This window comes from Protomyctophum parallelum (assembly GCF_964188405.1).
Source record: "Protomyctophum parallelum genome assembly, chromosome: 12".
NCBI lineage: Eukaryota > Metazoa > Chordata > Actinopteri > Myctophiformes > Myctophidae > Protomyctophum > Protomyctophum parallelum.
The window spans coordinates 17,047,043-17,059,542 of record NC_139712.1 but is presented as its reverse complement, the minus strand read 5'-3'; the positions used below and the strand labels follow the sequence as shown (position 1 = coordinate 17,059,542).

Sequence of the window (12,500 nt, the reverse complement as noted above, 5' to 3'; positions counted from 1 at the left end):
TCGTAGAGGGGGGTGGGAGGGAGGGGGCTCCCCCCCAGGAGGATAGCATCAATCTTCCTCATCATCCTCCTCTCCCCAACCAACCACCTCCAGATTGGCCAGTTACAACTACAGCCATGGAGCTAGCCTTCCTCATAAGATTATTCAGTTTACCGTCCCTTATGTTGACGTAGGCAAAGTGTATGTGCGATTGTGCGTGCGTGCGAGTGTGTGTGTGTGTGTGTGTGTGTGTGTGTGTGTGTGTGTGTGTGTGCGTGCGTGCACTTGCACTGCAGCCATCTACCCTGTTGACATGGCATTTGCCTGTATCACCCCACATAACAAGGTCCATTCCACTATACCTATCATGATCCTGCCCAGTGTACTGTGATTTATTGAGGAGGGTTGTTCGTATATTATGACAGAACTGAGAGGACTGACACTATATTACTTTACTTATATTGATCCTATAAACTATTTGGTAGGGATGGCTTTGCTTTGTTCCAATTTCGGGGCTCTGGTGGAAAAAAAGGGGCCACGGTTACAATTTAGCCGGCCCCAATTAATGTCACCTGAAGCCTAAACAAACGACAGCTTTGTTTCACACATTGTTCAATCAGCATGAAAACACGGCATAGTGAGTATTTCTGAAATGGCTTCACAACAACATGACCATAACAGCAACACAGAACGTTAGCCGACACATGAGCACACACCTGGGTAAACAGCTGTCTCCTCTGCAGGGGGCACAGTGGCATTTTGAACTAACAACACCTCCGTTATTAGCAGGTAACACAACCCAAAACACAGCCTGGCTGACATTGAGCGTTAATTGCCTCCACTAGGTATGCAGGAGGGGAACGTTTCAATCTTTTGAAAAAAGAAAATCTCAATATCTACAAACACAAGCAACACACAAAACCTAGTCTAATGCATTAGCTCAAATAACCTTCCTCGTGAGAGGTGGTGATGAGAGACATTGTTAGCTACCTCTGTTGCTAGGCTCCATTCAGGCCACGGACCCATTGAGTATAAGGAAGCTAGTGTGATTCCATTCAGGTTGCAGTTATAGAGATAGATAAGATAGAGGGAGAGTACAGTGGCACAGAGCTGGGTCACATCAGTGAATGGAGAGAGCCGTATCATTAGAGGCGCTTCCAGGGAATTCAGAAGCCGGATGAGTCTGTAGCATCAATGACATCACACTCCATCAGCTCTTTTCTGCTCTCTCTCCTTAGCCCACATCAAAGCCATAATGACATCAATGCGACTGTTTCCAGTCGGGAAGTGTGAACATTTGTATGCTCCGTGGTACACGAGGAATGAACCAACCCCGGCCCGTTATGCATTACAGACTAGCTCCTCTCGAGGTGTGTTCTAGTCACACCTATGTTTTGGTTATTGATCAAATGTCTTGTCGATCATACCAGGCAAACATGAATAGATGGCTTGCTGTAACCCCCGTTAAGGCCCCTGGGGATCCCCTGGACTCCACTTTGAGATTCTAGTGGTTCTATCTATGGTGTGTTATCTGCTTGGGGGCTTAGGGTAGCTAAAACGATCCTACGCAGCAGAAGGACTAACTATAATCACATCTGACCATCTGCATGTGTAGTGTGTGTGTGGGCCTCTATTAGTGTAGCACAGGCCTGTGGTATTCTGGGAGCAGGTGACTAGACATTCCAACCTGTATTAAGCCATTCTGACCGGGCACCCATTTTGGTGTCGGCATCATGTTATGCTTTAGCTATTTAAAAATAGCAGATCTACAAGCTCATATCGCGCCACCGAGTGGCGCGATACGAGCTTGTAGGTCTGCTATTTTTTGAAAAATCGAAGAGCGACTGACATTTTTTAGAATCTGATCTCAGGTCAGAATGGGTTCATCAGACCAGTGTGTGTCCGGCGGAAACCTCGTATGAATCTGATCTCAGGTCAGAATGGCTTAAGCTTTGCTTGGTAGACGGTGTGGGGGAGTGCTGCGAGCCCAGTGGAATTACAGTAGCCCAACCAGAAGGGAGGTGGTATGCAGGGCCACGCTTTTACAATTCCCCAACTGGAGAAAATCTCATTACGAATCGCCCTGAGCAATGCGACTTAAAAGTCAATATTCAGTGTCTCCGGTATTGCTGAATTTTCTCTAAAACATCCATCATTACACACAGAAGCTCAGCCTAACTCGATGTTGTTGTACATAATATTTCCAGATAGACTGTAGTTAAAGGCTGAGTCACAGGGTGACGGTGAAGCGATGAGTTTTGCATCGTAATGGAAGAATGCAAATATGTCTGCCCTGCTTTGTTCCATATTTAGTTTTTCATGCCGGTTTCTTTAAACTATATCTCTCATATACCCGAAGAACTCATTATTGTGGAACCAATTCCAACATTGCTAACCCTAATCTCTTTTTCGTTTGCTATGGGGCTAGTGTGCTAAATGCAAAGTCACAGTGTAGTTAATTAAGTATTATGATAACCCTTCCAACAGGAGTTGCTTTTTTCATATTTATCACAAATTTTCACCTACAGTCTATATATTCATTCATTCATTTAGCTATTTAAAAATAGCAGATTTACAAGCTCATAGCGCGCTACCGAGTGGCGCGCTACGAGCTTGTAGGTCTGCTATTCTTGAAAAATCGAAGAACGACTGACATAGAAACATAGCTTTTTCAGAAGACTGTCATTTTCAAACAGACATTTTTAGAATCTGATCTCAGGTCAAAATGGGTTAAGCGTACAGTAACTTGTAGAACTAACGAAGGATCCAGCATCCACATACATTTCCGTGCGGATTCCGAGATCCTCCATGATTCCGTCTTTATTTGGTATATTATATCCATGCAGGAAACGTATGGAAGGGGAAGTTCATTACGGGTTAGTATAACGTGTACTTTGAAACCATGCTATACTGTGTAGGCAAACTGGGTGCCTGGGAGGGGACTCTCTCTCTCTGTCTCTCTATGTCTCTCTCTCTCTCTCATCAGCAACCTGCTGAGTGTTGGAGAACGAGAGCAGGTCTGCCCACAGGGGGAGATAAATGGATCTATAGGAGTATCGCCTTTAGATGGTGTGTGCGTGGGTGGGGTGTGGTTATTGGTGTGTGTGTGTGTGTGTGTGTGTGTGTGTGTGTGTGTGTGTGTGTGCATACGTGTGCTGTATGTGGTGCTGACATCGTGTGGGTGTCATTGTACGAGCATGCGCGCCTGTGCGTGTGTGTGTGTGTGTGTGTGTGTGTGTGTGTGTGTCCAGCAGTTAATCAGTCATAGTGCTGGCTCTGACAGACACACAGCAAAGATCATGTGACCACTGATATGATGGAGTGGCTTTTACATACTCGGCATGCCTTTTAACAGCTTAACTAACGTATAGCGCACGCACACACACACACGCACATGCACACTCATACACACACACACGCACACACACACGCAGCCTAGATGGCGTGCTGGTATTACCGTGGATGGGGCTGTCTCACCTCTAACATAAACAGGGCTTGGGAGACTAGTGTAAACGACGCTGTGGTGGAGGGGGCATTTCTGTGGAACGTGGCGTGCATGTGCGTGAGTGTGTGTGTGTGTGTGTGTGTGTGTGTGTGTGTGTGTGTGTGTGTGTGTGTGTGTGTGTGTGTGTGTGTGTGTGTGTGTGTGTGTGTGTGTGTGTGTGTGTGTGTGTGTGTGTGTGTCAGCATGATACAATCACACCTTCTGGGTCCCTCTGGCCCACCTGTCCTTATTTAGAAGAAGTGAGAGGAAGCAGAGAGCCTGCCACGTCAGAGGACATCCCAGGCATACACAACCCTCATTAAGCCCCCCCGAAAGAAGCACCGCACAGTGTTTCATACTGTACCTACAGCAGCGTACAGTGTCACATGTATATGTTCTACTCTGTACACTATTATACACTACTGTACACTGTTCGGTCTCCACCTGAAAGGTTTGGGAGCCACTGTTCTATACACTGTAGAACGGGGGTGCCCACTGCCCACACTTTGTGGACTTGAGAGCTATACTTTCAAAATGAGCAGCTCAACAAGATCTACCTACCAAAAACACAATACCATTGCTGAAAATGGCTTTGGAATAGCGGCGCTGGTAATACATATACATTTAAGACAAATGCACTTGGAATGGGAAAGGGGGGAAATGGAATAGGTAGAGGTTTTTTTGTATTTCATTTGTAATCTACCGACATTTGTGCGCAGCAACACTCTTGAAAACAAAGTATTGCATTGTGGGTTTGAGCTGACAGGCCCTTTTTTATGTCAGTCAATCAATCAAGTCAACTTTATTCAAGTGGCAGATGCCAAAAAGTGTTTTTATATTTAAATTAAATATTCTTTAGGGGCATGTCATGCATGTGATCTACTTGCACAGCCATTGTGATCTACTGGTAGATCGCAAAATACCTTTTGGGCACCCCTATATTATGAATATTATGTATGTTTCTATAAATACAATGCATATTCTGGGTTGGACACTTGGCCATTCAAAATACATGCCAACATATATATTTTAATGATAAGCAAAGTAACTATATAGGCTCCGAACCTTTTCGCATCAAACCTATTTTCCAGGAAGTTAATTGGGTACTCTTATGTTTTTATTTCCCCCACTGCCAAACTTATTTTACACCTTCAAATCCTTGTTGTACAGATTAAGGAAACAATAGCTTCCATTAACTCCAGTGCTATCATGGAAAGTGCTCGTCAGATGAGACATCAGCGCCCCGGGGAGGCCCATTAGCTCTGGTGCTAAAACCTTGATTATCATCATCAAGAAGAAAAGAGCCCATTGTCTTCTGATCTCTCAAGGTGATGAATCTGGAGAGCTGCAGCTTAGCGGGTTGAATTAAGCCCTTTGATTCTGAATGAACAATCTTCCTTCCACATTTCCTTTTCATCAGACTCTCATTGTGATTCGATTTCTTAGATTGCTAGAAATGCAACACTTATATCACCTTTTTATCCACTCAATGGTAATGTAAGTGACCTGTTAATTAAGGGCTTTTTAAGTTTTATATATATATATATGTATAAACCTCTATACTTCTGTCTTTTCCAGGCCAACTTAGAACAATGACTAAGACTCAGATGATGCCGTTCTGGGAGGCATTTATAGACGGTTGTTGTGTCATGTAGCTATGGAGAGAGACCTTCCAGGATATGACTGACTGCTGTGACTGCCCTGCTCTGGTATGGCTGGCAGACACCTGTGGAAGGAGTTGGAACTATAGCTGGTATGCTACACTGAGCTAAAGCTAACAGGGGAAGCAGTCTCCTGGGGATCTAGTGCCCTCTACAGTTTCTGGACAGTTATAGCTTGATCTGTGTCCTGCCCATACTATGTAAGGGGCTATACTGTTAATTGGCTGTGTTGTTGGGCATTAATGATTCATATACCCTGACCATCTCTCGACTACTGGATTTGGGCAGTGGTTGTAATGTGTAGTCCAGCTTGCATGAGAAGTTTGAGACAGTTTTTGTGAGCAGGGCCAACCATGAAAAATCCCCAACTTCTTTTGTTTTGTTATCAGTACTTGAGTTGACCTTCCTGGACTCTGTGGGAGTGCAGGGCTGTTGTTTTAACAAAACAACCCAGCGGCGTTTACCTCGGCGCAGAGTCGAGGAGGCGCCTCACCTTGAGACGTTGCATACTTGAGGTTTTGAATGGCACGGCTTTTGTTTTAGTTTTGGTTTGTGTTGTGCCTTTTTGTAGTGGTCGGTTTTTTCCCTGAGAAAATGGCAGTAGGGGCAGACTGTGTGACGGCAGGGTTTCTGCATGCTCTTGAGGATGCCTGTGGTATTTTCACCACCGCCTGCCTTTCAGCCCGGGCTCCAAAGCTCTGAATGAGATAAGTGGTGTACCTCAATGAGGGAGAGTACGGTATAGTGGAGGTTAAATATAGAGAACTCAGTCGTCAGTGGAAAGAATTGGATCCTTTGCACTGGGCAAAATGCAAAAATCCTATAAGACAAAAAAAAAACAAGGATCAACTTCATTTGGGGATTTGGGACGCTTTACTTGTTATTTACAAGACTGTATTCTGCGCTAAATATAGAAAAGAGAGGGAGAAAAGAATGACTAATGCTCACGATGGATGTGTTAGCCTTTCCTCTAATCACAAACACACTCCAAACCAAACCACCAAAAGGCCTCTGAACTGAACTGAATGTGGAGCAGCAGTTGGATGAAATTAGCAACCCAACCCCTTCACCCCTTTGATCTGTCCCGTTTAAAGCCCTAACTCAGAGGAAAGTGTTTTCCTTGGACATTCCACGCATACCTTTAACACCTACTGCTATGGTGGTTGTTGTTTGGCCTGGCGTAGAGAGAGAAGAGACGATGTGGTGGACCTTTTGGTGGTTTTCTTATACAGGTGTTCGTTTAGGTAATGAATCACGTATGCAGCCCCGGCCCGTGATGTCTGTGTTTGCAGAACAGAACCGTATGTATGTTTCCCTCTGCTGCGCTCTCCCTCCCATGTAAGGCTTGGTTATTAAAGCAGATTACTCACACCTTGAGGCTTCAAAGCAACAGAGATAGCTCTCCCTCTCCCACAGAGACCCACTATTAGCATGGGTCTCTTTGTGTAGTTAAAGCCTAACATATAAGCTAGACTTAGCCCAGGATTTTGGTGATGGATGGGAACACAGTTTGCGGTCCAAGTATATACCATAGAAGTTTGTACAGTATTTGGAGGTCAGTTTAGTTTAGTTTTATGTTACTGACAACTTAATTGACAATACTAGGACTGCGTTGGCAAAATGCATTTTGCCAAACCGTTTTAAAAAGCAAAAAATGACATACTGTAAGTAGACCAAAACTGCACCATCATCAGGGCAATCTGCAGCATGCGTCACGCAGAAATGGACTCAATCTTTACCCACTGTAGGGGTTAAACTACCACTCTGGGTTTCGCTGCGTGACAACATGAAGGGCACGGCGTTCTCTGCCGTCAGAGGAGCGAGAACTTGCCTGCCAACAAGAGCCCCCCTCTTCAAACAGGGACACAGGGGCCCCGTTTGGGGGTGCGAGAGCATGTCAGTTACCCCTCTGGGGACGGCCCTGTCGCCGTCTGAGAGCATGTCAGTACCCCTGGGTCAGTACCCCATGTCAGTACCCCTGGGGACGGCCCTGTCGCCGTCTCACTGCTGGTTACTGACGCGGCTTGGCAGGTGTCATAACAAAACAGCCATGCTGAGGACCAGCAGGCATCGTTTTAGGCCTCACTCACACCTTCGCAACAGACTGATGTATGCTTGGGTTACTATACTTTGGTCCGACATACCATTGGTCCCATCGACTACCTACACCAAACCCTCACCCTATAACCATAACCGCGAGCACGGGGCAGCACACCTAAACCTAACCCCCAACCCTATCCCGAGTCGGACCAATGCTCCTTCGAACCAATGATATGTCGGACCAAAGTATGCTCCCCGTATGCTTGTTGTATACAAAGGGTGTGATACATCTTGCCCCCAATGCAGTTCCAATGGGAGTTTCCAATGGTTTGACACAACATTTGTGTTGTATGAGGGGGTGGGGGGGCAGTCGAAACACAGCCGAAAGCCATACAACAGCTTGTAGTCCAAAATCTTGTATCAAACCACGTGACTTCCATTGGAAATGCATTGGGGCGGCCATGACACTTACATCTTGCTTACATCTAGCATGCATCAATGTTGTACCGTATGCTAGATGGATTGGAAAGGTGTGAGTGAGGCCTTAGATAGAGTGTGGTTGACAGGCAGTGGTGGGAAAAGTACTCACATGTTTTACTTTAAGTAAAAGTACCAATACTGCAATGTAGAAGTACTCCGTTACAAGTTAAAAGTCCGCAATTCAAAATGCACTTGAGTAAAAATACAAAGGTTTTGGCATCAAAAGTACCAAAAGTAAAAGGATTCATTATGCAGAATGTCCCATTTCAGGTTTTCAAATGTATAAGCATCTTTTGAAAATAGCAGATCTACAAGCTCACAATCGTGTCGAAAATGGCCAAAATGCATAGGCTGAAGTGGTATGTTTTGTAATAATAATCCAAATCTACAAAGTAACTATAGTTTAACCCATTCTGACCTGAGATCAGATTCATACGAGGTTTCCACTGGACACACACTGGTCTGATTAAAACAAAAGTTTTCAAATTAATGTAGTGGGGTAAAAGTACAATATGTGGGTCTGCCATGTAGTGGAGTAGAAGTTAAAAGTAGGCTATTGGAAATTGGAAATACTAACGTAAAGTAGAAATACCTCAAAATTGTACTTAAGTACTTAATTACCTTATAAATAGGCATTGAGCGATTCACAGAGGAGGGCAGGGGGAAATCCATGCAAAAGGTGGGTTTTATTCGGGGTTTACTCCTGTTTATTTTGGAACGGCGATACTTTTCATTTGGTCGCCAGTCGTGCAGCAGGGACTGGGAGACATATGTTGGAAAGATGTCCAGGGTGAGGCTCTTGCTTCACACCAGCGTGTCAGCCAGCACCAAGCACTCCGTCAGGGACAACAGTGTTTGCATAAGGGACCAGAGGGCTTGAGGTCTTCCCAGGTAAAATGTCTGACCCGGTTTGATTTACGGTTCTCTGTGTGTATACCGACTCTATGGATCGAGACCTGTACGCCTTTGGCACCAGAACGTTTAGCAAACCTCGGCCCCCATCATTTTCATTGGCTATGCACGGCCTCTCTTTGGCTGTGTGTAAGGTTATGTTCAGAGTCGGACGATTCTAGGCATGTCGTTCAAAGTTTTGAATGTATTTTAGTTTGTTTTTTTATGGCCAGACTTGGGCTACCGCCTACCGGCCAAGGTGCCTGGACCGCTGAGCCACGGCCCAGGCCAGTTTTGAATGTATTTGTTATTCACACATATGTGCAAAAATAGCTGTTGTACAAGCTCACAATGTCATTAAGGGCTTGTGGACCAGGTATTATCACTCAATACAAGATAGAGATTTCAACTTTTCCAGTGTTGCGCCTCCCTTGGGCACAAAACATTTGAAACCCATATAGCATAGACATTGGTCTATGGCTATTATTTTCTCAGGAGCTCAACAAACTGCAACCTGTAGTGTGTACAAAAGTAAAGTTTGAAAAACAAACAAAAACATGCTTTACCCCTCCGTGTTTCAAATGCATGTCTACGTATAGCTGTGTAGGAGTATGTCCTCCTGTTGTGTGTTAGCATGCTAGTGCTAATGAGGCCAGCTGTCCAAACGCTGCCTGAACCTGCATGGTCCACCACCAGAATTAAGGGACCTCTCTCTCTCTCTGCCTTTGTTTTAGCTAGGTGTTACACTGCCTGTGAGAACACACACTGTAGCTGCAACGCTAGGCTGGCGCCGACCATTTGGCACAGGGGGAGAAAAAATACTGATCCCAGATCCTGCTTGGGTTTTTTATCCTGGTTATTACTCTTTCCCACGGCACCGTCTCCACTCCCTCTCTCTCCCTGAGTTTGCTGTGTCTTAGCCCATTCTGACCTGAGATCAGATTCTAAAAAAATTCTTCTATATCCTGACAGTTTTCTGAAAAAGCTATGTTTCTATGTCAGTCGTTTTTTTTAGCTAAAGCATAACACAATGCTAACACCAGAAAGGGGTTCCCCGCCCAAAATGGGTTAGAGCAGGATTTCCTATTTTTATTGTCCTCCGCACCACAGATACAGCTTTTATCCTTTATTGTCCTCCGCACCACAGATACAGCTTTTATCCGTTATTGTCCTCCGCACCACAGATACAGCTTTTATCCGTACATCAAAGCATCCATTTTCTTTATGCAGCTTTTATAGTTGATCATTTTTCTCTGACACGGCCAGCGCAGTGCGTTGCCATTGTTATCGCTGACCTCAGCTTCCACACCTGAGCGCCTGTGGCCCTAAATGGCCTCTCTCGGGTTATCCGGAGAGAGAGAGAGAGAGAGAGAGAGAGAGAGAGAGAAGAGCCGCCTTTCAAAATGAAGTGTCGCTCCTCGCCTCGCCTGCGGGGAGCGACAATTCATCACCTGGCAGAGCCGCTGTGACAAGAATGGGAGGAGGAGGAGGAGGAGAGGGAATGAGAGACAGACAGACAGACAGGCTCTGACAGGGTGTTGTGGTTTGGTATAGCCCTGCACCAGAACCCTGGCTCTGACAGGGTGTTGTGGTTTGGTATAGCCAGCAGCAGAACCCTGGCTCTGACAGGGTGTTGTGGTTTGGTATAGCAGCAGAACCCTGGCTCTGACAGGGTGTTGTGGTTTGGTATAGCCAGCAGCAGAACCCTGGCTCTGACAGGGTGTTGTGGTTTGGTATAGCACCAGAACCCTGGCTCTGACAGGGTGTTGTGGTTTGGTATAGCCAGCAGCAGAACCCTGGCTCTGACAGGGTGTTGTGGTTTGGTATAGCCAGCAGCAGAACCCTGGCTCTGACAGGGTGTTGTGGTTTGGTATAGCACCAGAACCCTGGCTCTGACAGGGTGTTGTGGTTTGGTATAGCCAGCAGCAGAACCCTGGCTCTGACAGGGTGTTGTGGTTTGGTATAGCCAGCACCAGAACCCTGGCTCTGACAGGGTGTTGTGGTTAGCGAGGTTAGCCGCAGACGGACTAGGTAGGCGGACGGACATAAAGGACAGACAAACGCTCTACTTGTAGATGTTTCGGCCCTCCAGCGCCACGCTGTAGAAGATAATAATAGTACGTTGATGGAAGGGAAAGTGGACGAGAATGAAATTGCTGCCCGTGAGTCTTCTGATGATGAAACCACCGCATGAAGGTTTAGCACCGCAGGGTGGCTGTGTTGACCCTTTGAACACTCAACTAGTAACGCCCACGCACACACATACGCACACACACACACACGCACGCACGCATGCGCCCTCTCTCCCACACGTCCCCGCTCCCGCCTCCCCCGCAGCCCGACCTCGCCGCGGCTACGCTCTGCGGGGCGTCTGTGTGAATGCCAACCAGGTGTAGGAAAGGAGAGAGAAACAGAAGAAGAGCTTCTCCTTGGCCTGTCAGGGCCGTGAAAACAATTATCATTGATTGAAACGGAGGATGGTTGAATCCCCCGATTGCGGCTCCCGCCGGACAAAAACATTAGCATCCACTACAGAGAGAGACCGGGGGGGCGGGGGGCGGGACAAGGGTAAACTACAGATAACAATAGCGAGCCAGCGTGTGTGGTGTGTGCGTGTGAGTGTGTGTGTGTGTGTGTGTGTGTGTGTGTGTGTGTGTGTGTGTGTGTGTGTGTGTGGGAGTTCAGGTGAATTGCCAGAAGAATGTGTTCAACTTGTGTTGTGTTGTGTGTGCATGTGCACACTCAAGCGCTGTATATTAGAAGCAGTATGTGTGTGTGTGGCTGTGTGCGTGTGTGTGCGTGCGTGCGTGTGCGCGTGTACATGTGTGTGTGAGTGTGTGTGTGTGTGTGTGTGATAGAGTACCAGAGAGGTTTTCTTGTAGCCTGGGCCACTCTCTGCTGACTGGGCTGCTCTCACCAGAGAATTGATTTGGCCTCCGAGAGGATAGGCAGCACTCAATGAGAAACAGAGGGATGAGGGGAGAGAGACAGAGAGAGAGAGAGAGAGAGAGAGAGAGAGAGAGAGAGAGAGAGAGAGAGAGAGAGAGAGAGAGACACAGAGAGAGAGAGAGAGAGAGAGAGAGAGAGAGAGAGTGGTCAGGGTTTGAGAGTGGGGTTAGGAGGGGTTGAGATACCACAGGTGGACGTTGGAAGTGAAGCCAGTAAATGGACTAAAATGAAGAGAGACCTGGAACACAAACGCAACGGTCTGTAATAAGCTTGTCTATACAGGCTCCGTTTGCCCATAACACTACTGGTCAGGCCATGCTGATTACAAGACCGCACGCGCACACACACACACACACACACACGCACCATGCACTATTTCATGGAGCCGGATGTTGTGTAACCAATCATATCATGTGTTGTTCCTCTACCTCTGAAGCCTGATTTATACTGGGTTGTGCATTGTGTCACGCACCAAAAACTGCAGATCAACAAGCTCACAACGACGAACCGAAAATGCGTCGCATCGTGATCTTGTCGATCTGCAATTTTCGGGGATTGGCACGCAAGTATAAGTACAAATCAGGCGCAACATCGCTGCAACTAGCCAGTCAGTCTCATAGGAGACATCTGACAATACCTGACCTCTGATGATCATTTCATATTCAGAGCATTCTTAAGGTTTATACAATAAACAGAGTTGTAATTTAACTGGTTTTGACCGTGAACGTTTACTCCAACATCCTCAAAAGACCATCAAAACCAAGTTGCATATCTGGAATTATTTAGTCTTCAGGTGTTCTAACCCGCGGCGTCAAGATGGGATCTATGCTCATAGGCCCCAGAATGCGCCCCCTTTGTCCCGGGCCAGGGGTCAACCCTGTGGCAGAGCTAACGGACGTCCCACAGACTGATTTGTGTGTCTCCAGCTCCACCATCTCCCTCTCTCTACCTTTTCACTTTTATGGTTCTGACATTTAAACGACCTGGCGGTGTGTTTGACCTCTCCGCTCCGCGTC

At 46.5% G+C, this 12,500-nt stretch overlaps 1 protein-coding gene across 1 annotated transcript in view; it reads left to right on the top strand.

Annotated features, from left to right (window-relative positions):
- Nucleotides 1-12,500, top strand: part of zeb1b (zinc finger E-box binding homeobox 1b) — a gene marked incomplete at its 3' end in the record, with an annotated part of 79,159 nt that overhangs the window by 43,695 nt on the left and 22,964 nt on the right. The window lies entirely within an intron of this gene.